Below are 13,946 nucleotides of genomic sequence, written 5' to 3'. Positions count from 1 at the left end.
TGCCCTATCCACTGCGCCATCTAGCTGCCCCTCAAATTCTGATTCTTAAGGAATTATTTTACCCAGTCAGCTTTTGTACCTCCTTTTCCATTTGGCCAATTGTATTTTAAGGAGTTGTTTTCCTCAGTCAATTTTTGTCCTTCTTTTTCCAAGCTCTCTCTTGCATAACTCTCATTTCTTTTCCCAATTTTTCTTCTACCTCTCTTATTTGATTTATGAAATCCTTTTTGAGTTCTTTCAAGCAGGCTTTTTGGTCTTGAGACCAATTCATATTCCCCCTTGAGGCTTCATGTGTAGGCATTTTGACACTGTTGTCCTCTTCTAGTTTGTGTTTTGGTCTTCCCTGTCATCTTGGTAGCTTTCTTTGGTGAGGGTTATTTTCTATTTATTACTAATATTTCAGCCCATTTTGTGCCTTTTGAAATTGAGCTCTGCTCCTGAGGCACAGGGACCACTGACCCAAACTTCTTTTGCTTGGGGCCAAGGTCCTGATCACTGGATTTCTGCTCTGAGGCCTCCATAGCTTGTGGCTTGCTCACTACACTAGGGTAGCCTAGCCCAGTTGCACCTTTTGTGTAGTGGATACCCCAGCTGGCAGATTGCCTTCTGCATTGAAGCTGCGGGGCTCACAACTGGCCTGCTGTGCCAGTCTCCTGCTGAGCCAGGACTGAGGGGCCTCAGCTGCTGATCTGTGCTGTGGGTAAGAGCCTTCTGCTGGCTTGTCCAGACATGCTCTGCACTGTGCTGTGCTCCCCTTTTACTCAAGTGAGACAGACCTTTCCTGAAATCCTTCTAGGTTATCTTAAGCTGGAAGATTGTTCACTCCATCTTTTTGTAGGTTCCATAGCTCCACAATCCATTTAGAGGCTTAATATAATGTTGTTTCTGAGGGAAATTTTGGAGAGCACGGGTAACTTCCTGGCTTCTCTTCACCATCTTGGCTCCACCTCATTCAGAAATTTAGAAACAGAGGTGAAGTAACTTGTCCCAAGTCATAAACTTTTAGTCAAGTCAACAAGCACTTATTAGGGTTCTACTATGTGCTAAACTTCTGGGGATACAAAGAAAGGCAAAAAAACTGTATCTGCTTTCAAGGAGCTCACATTCTAATGGGGAAGACATATAAATGAATATGTATAAACAAGATACATATATATTTATATATCTCTGTATGAATTTTTATATATTATATGTAATATAACATGATATGATATGATATAATCCACACATAATTAGAGATAATCTCAGAGGGAAGGCACTTGCCTTAAGGGCAATCAGGAAACGTTTCTTGTAGCTGATGGGATTTTAGCTGAGACTTGAAGGAAGCCAGGGAATCCAAGCTATGAAGATGGGGAAAGAGAAACTTCTGGGTATGGAATTTTAAGTTGCAGAATCCAACCTTTTGCCTTCAGATGCACAGATTTTTTCACTATATCCAGCTGCGTCACTATCATGATCATTTTATTCTTGTTTACCAATTAGTCCATATCGCTCCAAAATCTAGCATCTTAAATTGAACTAGGTGTACTTAGACCAGAATGAAGTTTAATGGCACTATCGCCTTTCTGGCTTTGGACATTCTAGTTTTGGTCATGTAGCCCCAAATTGTGTTATCTTTAAGGACATCCATGTCTCAATAATCAAGTGTGCAGAGACACCTACTATAGAAAAATGTTAGGCATAGTCTTCCTCAGTGTCTTGAGGGAACTCTAGGCTATTTTATGTAACAATAAATTGAAGGAGTTGGGAATATTTAGTCTGGGGAAGGGAATATTTCAAGGCAGATCATGATAGATACCTTTAAGTATTTGAATGACTATTACATGGAAAGGTGATTGGATTTTTTTGTTTAATCCTAGAGGACAGAACATGGATCCATGGTTATAAGGTTACAAGGAGACAGATTTCAGCTCAACTTGCTAAAAATCAGAACTGCACAGAAATGAAATAGTCTCAGGGGATCCTTCCTCCCTCAAGATCTTCAAGTAGAGGTAGGGTGACCACTATCAGATATACCATAGAAGGTATTCCTACTCAGTTATGGGTTAGATGAGAAGGGCCCTGAGTCCTTCTGAAAGAGATTCTGTGAGTCTGCCATCAATATCATCACCTTCAAAACTATCAAATAGATGACAGCTTTTCTGATAGAAAGAAATAAAACTAATGTTATGTCTTTTCCTGAATGAGGATATCTATTTTCCCCAAATGTTGTGGTTTACAATAGAATAGAACTAGAAGGACCTTTGGCACATAGACTAACAGAGATGAAAGGGACCTCTTATGTTGTCTAATTCAGCCCTTTCATTTTGAATATTCATCAGTCCCTCTTAGGAGTGAATGCCTTAGCATCAAGTGTGAATCTGAATACTTGGTCTTCACAAAGTGCACCCCCTGCAGAAGTGAGCCTTTGGCAACGCAAAGAGCCCCAAAGAAAAGAGAGCAGAATCAGAGTCTTAAGGTCTGGAAGGAGCCTTAGATGCACTCTTGCCTAACCTCTAGATGACGCTCAGGAGAAAATGGTAGAGAATAAAAACATTAAAGACCTATCACTGGACCCAACTCACTTAGCTAGGAGTCTCAAATGAAGTGAGGGCCAGAGATAAAAGTCATTCCCTCTCCGTGGTCCTGAAGTTGTTGTTATCAGGGAACTAACCATTTATCTCCTAATGTAACTGCAGATGTTAGAGGAAGATTCCCATGTGTCTGCATCACTTTTCCCTCTTTATTCTTCTCACATCCCATTAGAAGAATGAACCCATCTAACTGCTTTTCTTTCTGGTCAGGTAAAACTAGACTGTGATTATCCTCACATAGGACTCTGGAATCTTCCTCTTTAATCTGGCAATCAGAATTTCAGTGACTTCTGAATGCCTGAGCAGCATGCCATAGATTACTTATTCTATAGGTGGATCACAGCCACACTCTAACTTTTACTGATGAATGAACCCTTCAGCTCTAAAGGCAATAGCTACCTATTAAAATGCTCTCCCTGGCCACAGCACTGGAGAGCACAGATTTTTAAAGCAGGTCATACTACAACCAGAGTTTTATTCTCAGGCTAGCTTTGCTTTTTTTTTTGAGAGGCAGTGCTGAATGTGGAGTCAGGAAGACCTGGATTCCAATCCTTCTTGTGTGACCTTGGGCAAGCCAATTCACCTTTCTCATTCTTAGTTTCCTTAACTATAAAATAGGTCTAATACTAGCACTTACCTCACAGAGTTGTTGCGAGGGACAAATGAGATAATTTAGGAACAGAGCTTTACAAACCTTAAAATACTATATTAATTCAACTCAGTATACTCTTTCAATCACTATGTGACACTATGTGAAGCCCTGGTGATGCAAAGACCAAAAGAAATGGTCCCTACCCTCAAGGATCTTGTAGTATTGGAAAGGTCAGTGAAGACTACTGGGAAGATCATTGAATTTGGAATCAGAGAATTTAGGTTCGAATCCCAGCTGTACACTTGGGATCTGTGTGATGCTACGTGGTACTGGGATAGAGTGCTGGGTCTGGAATTAGAAAGACCTGAGATCAAATCTAGCCTTGTACACTACTAGATGTGTGGTTTTGGGGAAATCACTTAACTTCTATGTGCTTCAACTTCCTCTCACCATAAAATGGGAATGATCATAGCAGCTACTTCTTAGGTTTGTCATGAAAATTAAATGAGATAATTTTTGCCAAACAAATAGCATGTGGCCCCATATAATCTCTGTGCCTCTTAGATTCACCATCCAGAGGAAACAAGGGCCTTGTATCAAATGCCTTCTAAGGGTAAATTGTAGCTCAGCTCTTTGGCTCAGGAATGAAATAATTGGCCCAGGGTCACATGAGAAGTCAGTGTCAAAGCCAAGACTGAACCTCAGGCACATTTTCTGACTCCAAGGGAGCCTCTTGAGTAGTAGTAATAATAATGACAATAATTGACATTTATTCAGTTCTTGGCAGTCTGAAAAGTATTTTACATCTGTTATCCTGTTTGAATCACTTGACAACGTTATAAGGTAAAAAGTGCAGGGTTTTCCCCAATTTTATAGGTGAGGTACAGAAGGAAACTGGAAAGAATTGCTCTTCTAAGATTCAGCAGCTGTTCCTTTCTCCCCGAAAGTTTCAGGCTAGTTGTTATTGTCATTGTTGTTGTTCAGTCATTTCAGTTGTGTCTGACTCTTTATGAGCCCATTTGGGGTTTTCTTGGCAGAGATACCGGAATAGTCTGCCATTTCCTTCTCCAGTTCATTATACAGATGAGGAAACTGAGGCAGATTTCTTAAGTGACTTCCCCAGGGTCATATAGATCTTCCTGACTTCAGGCCCAGCAAGAGTTGGGGACCCTCAGGATTTTACATGCTTATGTATTGAGCTTCTGTGGGCAGAGTACTATCCTAGGCCTTATGGGGAGTGGATTTCTAGGAGTGTCAAAAAGGATTGAATTCAACACAGCAAACATTCATTAAGAGCTTACTGTGTGCAAGGCAGCTGGAGTGTACAGACTAGAGAGCTGACCTCAGAGTTAGGAATGCCTTGGTTCAGTGCCCTGCCTTTGATATATCCTGGTTGTATGACCCTGGGTAAGTCACATAACCTGTCAGTGCCCTAGGCAATTTTCTAGAACTGTAAGCTTCAGAGTAGGTGCTGACCTGCATCATTAGAGTCTTGTCACTGAGAGTTTCCCATACAGATCCAGTTTCTATCCCACCCCACCCCCTTAAAATGTGCTAGGCATTGGGAATATGAAGACTAAAAGGGAAAAAGTCCTTGTTCTCAAGGAGCTTTGGTCCTCCTGGGAGGATACAACATGTTCACAAGTAAGGGAATACAAATTATATACAAAAGGCTTGCCAGAGGAAGAGAATACTGGTAACTGGGGGCAGTCAGGACAGGCTTCTTGTGGGAGGTGGCACCTGAGCTTTGCAGCAAATGGCTTGAGTGTTGAATATGGATTCTGGAAAGCAAGGCACTAAATTTTGGTCAGGCTTCAGCACCTTCGAATCCCATGATATTGCGAGATTTAAAATTGGATATTAGATCATAAATCTCCCCTCTTTAACCTTTCCCTTAATTTATCTCCCAGACTAGTAAATAGAAGAAGCTTCTGGTTTTCTAGTTAGAGCTTTTATTGTATAGTAGTCACAAGGTGATGTTGATTAGAAGGATAGGAAAGTAGAAACACAATACAAATCGTCTTAAGTCTAAGCTTAGTCTATATTCTGTATAAAACTCACCAAAAGCCGAAGGCCACCTTTGGGGAGAGAGAGACCGTGTCAAGCGCATGCTGCTGCTAACCGCGAGCCGGGCCCAGTCAAACTCTCATCAGCATCAGCCTGTGCAGCGCAGTCAGGAGGCCAGCAGAGTAGGAAAAAACTCCCACTTCCGTTCTCTCCTTGCCTTTTAAGCTCGCACCCCGGAAGTGGAGTGCTAGCAGGCAGTCTGACGTGCGAAGCAGGCGGACTGGCGTGCGTAGCTCATGCCATTGGTCTCCTCCCCGAAAGGGTGGTCCTTAAAAAAAAACTGGCGTCTTTCAGTTATCCTAACCGACTGTTAAAAAACTTTCATATTTTTTTACCACAATATTTTGCTCCCTTTGAGCCCTCTCCATGCCTTAGTTTCTTCAGCTGTTAAAGAATGGGGGGGGGGCAGAATTGGTCTGGATGACCTCTACATCTCTGAGCTCGTGGATGAGTAATTTGGCAGGGCCTCATGAGGCACTGACCCTTTTTTTGCAGGGCAATGAGGGTTAAGTGACTTGCCCAGGGTCACACAGCTAGTAAGTGTCAAGTGTCTGAGGTCAGATTTGAACTCAGGTACTCCTGAATCCAGGGCCGGTGCTTTATCCACTTCACCAACTAGCTCTGCACTGACCCTTTTTGTTCACACCCAACGTGGTGGCTGAGACTGCCAAGAGGCTAGGGCTCATGGAAAATATTCTTGGTAAAACTTGTGGGCCTTCATTCAAAGGAGTCCCAAGAAAGCAGGGAGGCAGGGGGGTTAATTGAAGTTATAGGGAATATTATCCTCATTTAGAAAGTGTCAAAACAAGAAACCACAAGATGAAGGCCATGTTTATCCAGCATGGGCATGATCGGACATGCTGGCCAGACTGAGTCATTCTGATTTGCTGGGGCCCATCTCCAAGACTCTGTGAGTGACAGGGACCCCAATGTGGGACCTGTTGTCATTCTGTGAGGCTATTTTAATGACATTTGTTGAATCAGAGTGACTAGAGCTCCCAGCCACTGCTGAATCTTGCACTCATAGAAACAGTAATTCAGTCAGTAGTCCCAAGGCTGCAAGAGCAGTTGGCCTTCGGGACGAGACCCCTGGAGACTGGCAGTGTTGGAGGGGCAACTGTAAAAAGTCAGAAGTTGGGTCTCTAACATTGTCTTTGATGCTAACATGGCATAGGTCTGGAAGAAGTGACTGAGACACCACCCCGCACTGGCCGCCCTCTTGAATTACCTTCCATTCTGAAATGGGGGCCAGGGGCAGAGAGATAGTCCTATCCAATCGAAAGTACACTGCCTCTAACATTTGTCACTTGTGTGACTGGGAGCGAGTCACTGTATCTCCCAGAAATTGTTTCCTCAACTGTAAAATGAGGGGATTGGCTGAAATGGTCTCTGAGGTTTCTTCTAGTCCTAACTCTGTGAGCCTATGATCCTATAGGAATAGACTAGTGGCATCAGAACAAGGTCTGAGAACTTTTCTCTCCATGGCCACTGTTCAGACCATGACGCTATATCTTCCTGTGCCACATATTCTCTCTGAAAAGCCCATTGTTTAGGGGTAGCACTGACTTTCATTACTCTTTGGGACATCACTGCTAGGCTGGATGTAAAACCCGGCCAGGAATCCAATTCCCAGATTCCTGTGGCTCACTCTCCTAACCTTTTGAAACTTTCAGGGTCAGAGATTCTACTCCCTTCACCAAAAATGGAAAAGAACAAACAGACAGCCAGGACCAAGGCCAGTTTCTTGGGGCCACATGGTGTCAATGAAGAGAAGGATCCAAAGTCTCTCTCCTTACAGCATCTCACTGATGCTCTTGTGTCTCACTGAACACAGTGAGCAAAGAAATCCAACTGTGAAGAGACCAGCCAAAAGGATGGGGGCAAAAGACAGGTGGAAGCTGACTCATACTTTCGAAGCCGATGACCACATGGTTAGCCAACCAGTTACAGAATATCTACAAATGCTCCACAGTCTCTCCAGAGCACTCTGCTTATACGTCATCCACGTCTCCTGGAAGCAAACTCCTTAGCTTCTCCACATGGGAAGTCGAATAAACTGAATGAGTTGAGGTATTCTGCAGGTATATCAGACACCCCCCCCCCACTGCACTCTCCTCATTATTTGCAAGATTTGATGCCCACAGCAAATTGGCAGTGCTGCCTCTTAAATGCTTGGTCCATGTCTCTAATGCAGAGTAGCCCTCCTGAGTCTCTGAGTAGTCATACGATTTACAGGCAAAAATTATAATTGCCTTTAAATACAAAGTTACATAAATTTAACAAAAAAGGACATTTCACAGTTCACCAAAGATTACTGCTTGCTCAGTGCTCTTGTGGTGGTCTTCAAATGGCTTTCCTCAACCCCAAAGCAAAAAATGAATGAAAAGGCAAAGATTAGATTTGGTCCCTACACAGCTTCCCAGACCATGTGGATCTCTTTCTCTCTCTGTCTCTCTGTCTCTGTCTCTGTCTCTCTCTCCCTTCCCCTGCTCTATCTCTGTCTCTCAGTCTCTCTCTGTCTGTCTCTCTCTTCCCCCATGCTCTGTCTCTGTCTCTCTGTCTCTTGTCTGTCTCTGTCTCTCTGTCTCTCTGTCTCTCTCTCTCTGTCATGGTAGAGGTGAGAAAACTGAAGCCCAGGGAGAGAATGGAACTTGCCCAAGGCAACAGAAAGTTAGAGTCAGAACTGGGACTGGGATCCAGGACCTTTCATCCCCAGGCCAGAGGGTATTCTTTTTACCCATCCAGGTCACAGCTTCTTGAGGCTTCTTGAACATTTTCCCATCCCAATCCTTTTTTGCTGGAGAAGTTTTATGTGACCCCAGGTATATAGGTACATAAAACAGGTAGACATAACCTTTTACTGTTGCCAAATTTTTCGCGACCCCCACATTCAGTTCCACTGCACCATATGTGGTCACAGCCCACATTTTAAGAAGCTTTGCTCTAGGTGGCCTTGGCCATTTGCTCTACTTAGAAACCCAGACATAAGTGATAAAGCTAAGAGCAGTCTTTATTTTCATCCTTCTCCAGCCCTGCCCATGGACATATATGGAAGTGCCTCTTTGGGCTGACAAGAGACACAGAGAGATATAGAGAGACAGAGACAGATCCATTATTCTGTGGAGTTAGGGAGCTTAGCTCACTGCCACTTGCCACTTGCAAAAGAATGTGGGTGACATCACCACTTCCTGTTCAGATTCCCAGCTGCTGTGAAGCCTGGAATTTGGGTAACCTCACACCAGCCACAGCTCCACAGAACAGAGCTGGGCTGTTTTGGGAAATAAGGTTACCCTGGCAGCCCAGCCTTGTTGGTGGCGAATTCCAAAAATGCTAGGAGTCTCTCCCAATCCTGAGAAAGTCCAAAGCAGGGAAAAGAGTGAAGCCTTGCACAACTTTCACCTAGACAGGAAGGCGCTGGTCTCAGGGTGGCCTGAGAAACTTCTAGACTATTCATGCTGGAAGGGACCTTAGAGTTAATTAAAATAAATGTCCATGTTGGCCATATCCCCCTCCCTGAATCATCTTGTTCTGCATTCTGAGTCATTTGCCTCTCTGTCAGGACTGGTGCCTGGATTGATCAAATCACACATACTTTCAGTCACAGTAAAAATTGTGCTTACTGTCACTTCTTCAGTCTGTACTTTATATTGATTGCTTGGGACTTCCCAAACACCTATTTTGGCAATGAATAGTTTGGAGGATATAGAAGGAGAATTCGTTTTTCCTCTTCCTCTTTCTTCTTCACCCATTATAATAGCTTTCTAATTGGACAACTCCCCCTCCAATCTACCTTCCACACGGCTACCAAAATGTTTTCCCTAAAATATGTCTGATCATATCACCCTTCCCCCCACTCAATAAACTACAATGACTTTCTGTTACTTCCAGGATCAAATATAAACTCCATGTTGGGACATTTAGAGACCACACACACACACACACACACACACACACACACACACACACACATACACACACACAACCTGGTTCTAGACTCAATGTCCAGTTTTGTACACATTGTTCCCTTTCATGCACTTTACAATTCCACTAAACTGATTGTGCTGTTTCTCACACACACCACTGCTCCATCTCTCATCTCTAGGCCTTTGCACTGGCTGTGCCCTATGCCTAGAATGCTCTTCCTCCTCATCTCCACCTCTTAAAATCTCTCTTTTCCTTCAAGACTCAGATTAACTGACACCTTTGTTAGAGGACTTTAGTAATCTGTCTCTTCTTCTTGCTTCCCCCTTCCCTTCTCTCCTCCACCAAGGTTTCGCTGAATCAACTTTCTATGTACCAATTTATGTTTGTGTTGTCTCTTCCACTAAAATACAGACTCCTTGAGGGCAGGGATTATTTTGCTTCTGTCTTTGTATTCCTTATGCCTACTGCATTGTCTAGCCTACAGTAGATGCTTAATAAATGTTTGATTGATAGAATGTCTTTCCTACTAGGAAGGCTAGCAAAATACAACTGTGGTACTGTCTAGAGTCTTATTGGAAATCCTGCTTTATAGGCTGGTAGGTCCAGAGAGGTTCATTGTCCTCTATTCAGCATTGGATTCTAAAACAAAATGTCCAAGGAGCTCCATTCAAAGGATTGCAAATAGGAATTGCTAGTGAATTCTACCAGACCTGTGGCAGCATTTCCATTCAAGGGACAATGGCTCTGTTGGGGGAGGAGATGTGTTCAAGGCCTGAGTGACTTTGGGCAAGTCATTGACCATCTCTGGCCTGCCCATGGTTTCCTCTTCTGGAATGATCTCTAAGCTGTATTTCTGCTCTAAGTCCTATGGCCATCCAATTGAATCCAAGCACTTACTGAGTGCCTACTGTATACCAGGAAGTGTGCTGGGCTCTGGGAACCCAAAGCCAAGAAATGAAACAGTCCCTGACGCAAGGAGCTTTCATTCTAGTGAATGAGACAGCATGCATGAAACAATTGCCAAGTTATTTCCGGACTCAGAGTACAAGGAAAACAATTGAGGGAATGCATATTTGGGATCATATCATTCCTTTGATACAAGTAAAAGAATGTATTTTTGCAACTTCAAGAGAAAAAGAGATTCTTTTAGAAATTAGGGGCTAAAGTGGGAAGAGAGTTGGCCCAGGAAGGATATGCTGCACATTCCTGTCTAGGAAGTTTCCCCCCCTTTCTCTCTTTGGCCCTTGGTTTCCTCCTTGGTTAGACAAGGCAGCTGGTTCCGAAGAGGTCTAAAGTCTCTTCCAGCTGGAATGTTTTATGGTTCTGCTGAGGTCCATCCCAACCTTCTGGCTTAGCTGGAAGTCAGCCTGGCAGAACTGGCTGAGACCCAAGGTAGTAAGCAAAAGGACAGCCAGCCACCTCCTGCATCCAGGGGTCATTTAGCCTTTCTTCCATGGAGGTCATATAGCTGTATCCCAAGCCAGTCCCATGGGGCTGCTCAGTTTGGGAGAATGAATGGGCTCCCACCACCCAGGGGGATTCTTGCAAATAGGAAGGCTGCCCTGGTTCAACACAATCTGTTTCCTTCTTCATGCCAAGAACTACAGTGGATAAATTGTCTCCCAACTGGCCACTGGCATTGCTTGCTTTGCTCTGCCCAGGGTGATACACTAAGCCATCGATTCTCTCACTTATGCCTACTGCATCTATGGGAGCAGAGAAAAGGTTGCCCAGGGCCCACTCCTGCAAGGGGCCTACCTGGCCCACGTGAACATATGAGGACTCACAGCAGTGGGCAAGGAACACATGGAAATGAACAAAGGATTCTACAGAAGGAGCAGGATGAGAATGGAGGAAACAGATGTTAACAACAGATAAATTTTGACTGGATAAAGTAGAGGTAATGGGGTGGGTTAGTATATAGGATTCTCAGGCTCAGAACTGGGAAGGCCTAGGTCATATCCCTTCTCTAACACTAGCTGGTTATCAATGGGCTTCTCTTCATTTCCTTTGAACTTCAGTCAGCTTCCCAAGACATATCTATTCCCATGGGGAGAATTCCCTGGGCTGACCAGATCCCTGATCCTCACCCAAGATTGGAAAATAAAGGAATAACCTTGTATGTGCAGGACTGTTGAATGTCAGCCCTACCCTATTCTAGGCCAAGATATGTGGCACAGAATCTGGGAAGTGTGTACGGTAGGGGAAGGCCAAATTGGTAGAGGAATGAAAGGCAGATAGGTTCTCCAGATTTCTTTGGACAAGGTAAAGAAATTGGGGGGATGGTGGTGATTTCCTATGGGATCTTTCCTTAGGTTACCCAGGATTACTTCCTGATATGGACAGTTCTTGGTATGTTAGAGGGTTGCACTTGGAATCTGGAGAGGCCTTGGGATCTCTCTCACTGAGAAGTAGGATAGATAAACATTTCATTCCCCTAAACCTTTGTTTCTTCACCTACCAAGAGAGCGAGCACATTGTAACTATCCCCCACCCAAGGGGTTTTCAGAACTACCTTGAGGTTTTTAAGCCTCAGTGCCACAGCTGTCCTGGTTTGGGTCTGTTTGGACTAGACTGCTGAATGTCATTGGCATAGGGAGCTACTGGGTGAGGAGAACTCTTTCATTATTACAGCCTGCACCTTCTCTGTATCTTACAGAGTTGCCTAGACCGGTGGTGTCAAACTCCGAAACAGGGGCCCCTAATTCTTTTTTGTTTTTTGGTGAGGCAGTTGGGGTTAAGTGACTTGCCCAGGGTCACACAGCTAGTAAGTGTCAAGTGTCTGAGGCCAGATTTGAACTCAGGTACTCCTGACTCCGGGGCTGGTGCTCTATCCGCTGAGTCACCTAGCTGCCCCCATAATTCTTAACTAAGGATCCTTGGGGGCTGCATCCTGACTTAGTTTTAAAATGTGATGTCATCTGTGTTTTGTTGTCTTTTTATTACTTTGTCAGTATTCCTCAATTACATTTTAATCTGGTTCAGGCCACACTCAGGAATCCCCTGTGTTTGACATCTCCGGCCTAGAGAGGTTTGGTGACTTACCCAGCATCACACTAGCGGGATGTATCAGAGGCAGGACCGACTTGAACTTAACTCTTCCTGATGCCAACGCCAAAATGATTTGAGTGGCCTAACTTTGATTTACATTTCAGGAAAACATGGCTAGATCTAGAGCTGGAAGGGACCTTACAGGTCATTCTATTTCAATCCCCTCACTTTGCAGGTGGGGAAAATGAGACTCTGGTAAAATGCCTAAGGTCACACAGTATATGTCAGGGCCAAGATTTGATTCCAAATTCAGCTTTCTCTTACACGTTAGGATTATAAAATAATGTCAATCACTTCAATATTATTAATACTGATAAGAGGAGACCTTTTAATAGTGCTTCAAGTTATTCACAGTGCTTGGCAGATATATTTTCCATTGATCCTTTTTGTTGTTGTTGAGTCATTTTTCAGTTCTGTCTGACACTTTGTGACCCCATTTAGGGTTTTCCTGGCAAAGATACTGAAGTGGTTTGCCATTTCCTTCTCCAGCTCATTTTACAGGTGAGGAAACTGGGGCAGACAGAGTGAAGTGACATGCTCAGGGTCATACAACTAGTAAGTATCTGAGGCCAGATTTGAACTCAGGAAGATGAGTCCTCCTCACTCCAGGCCCAGCACTCTATCCACTGCAGCACCACCTAGCTGTATGTGTCAGGGTCAAGATTTCAACTCAGGTCTTCTGATTCCAAATTCAGCTCTCTTTTATACTATGGGATTATAAAGTCAATTCAATCAATATTTTTTTTAGGGAGGCAATTGGGGTTAAGTGACTTGCCCAGGGTCACACAGCTGGTAAGTGTTAAGTGTCTGAGGCCAGATTTGAACTCAGGTACTCCTGACTCCAGGGCCAGTGCTCTATCCCAATTCAATCGATATTATTAATACTGATGAGAGGTGACATTCTTACAGTGTTTCAAGTTCTTCACAGTGCTTGGCAGACACGTTTTCCTTTGATTCTACTTAGTACCTACTCTGTGCATGAGATATAAACATTTTAAAATGGCACAGTGCCTGCCTCTAAAGAGCTTACATGAAGTATAATGGTGGTTACTGTGGTTCTGGTTGTGGAGGCACTGGTGGGGAAGGGTCCAGACCTAAGATTTCTTCAATGTGGGGAACTTCTGGTAGGGAAACTCTTTCCACCTATAACAATCTGCCACTCTTCACAGAGAGTTGCCTTGAGTACTGAAAGTTTCAATGAATTACTCAGAGGCACACGGCCAGTATTACCAGATGACAGAGAGCCACCCTTGCTACCAGAGAGACTTGTGTTCAAGTTTCCTTAACTGTAAAACTTACCAATGAATATGCATTTGTTATGCATATTTATGTTTATGCTACCAGGCCACTTAGCACTGTGCCCATAGGCATTTGAGATGTAAGAGAAAAAGGAAATCATCCCTGTCTTCAAAGAACTTACATTCTAGCAGAGGAAACAACATGTAAGGTACTTGGAGGCCACTAGCTGCTGAGGGGATCAGGAAGACAGGATTTGGAAAGATGCAGGTCAAGAGAGAGAACATTTCATGCCAAGGCACAGAGATGGAAGACCATGGCAAGCAGGCCTGTTGGCTTTGACCACAGAGTGCATGAAAGGAAACCATGTGAAGTAAGGTTGGGGAAGGTAGGTGGGAACCAGGTTGTGAAGGACCTGAAATGTCAGCAGAGTTTGTATTTGATATACTAGGAAGTCACTGGATCTTACTGAGCAGGGGAATAAAGAGGTCAGAACTAAGCTG

Source organism: Dromiciops gliroides, chromosome X, assembly GCF_019393635.1.
Source record: "Dromiciops gliroides isolate mDroGli1 chromosome X, mDroGli1.pri, whole genome shotgun sequence".
Taxonomy (NCBI): Eukaryota; Metazoa; Chordata; class Mammalia; order Microbiotheria; family Microbiotheriidae; genus Dromiciops; species Dromiciops gliroides.
Note: the sequence above shows the minus strand (reverse complement) of the source record.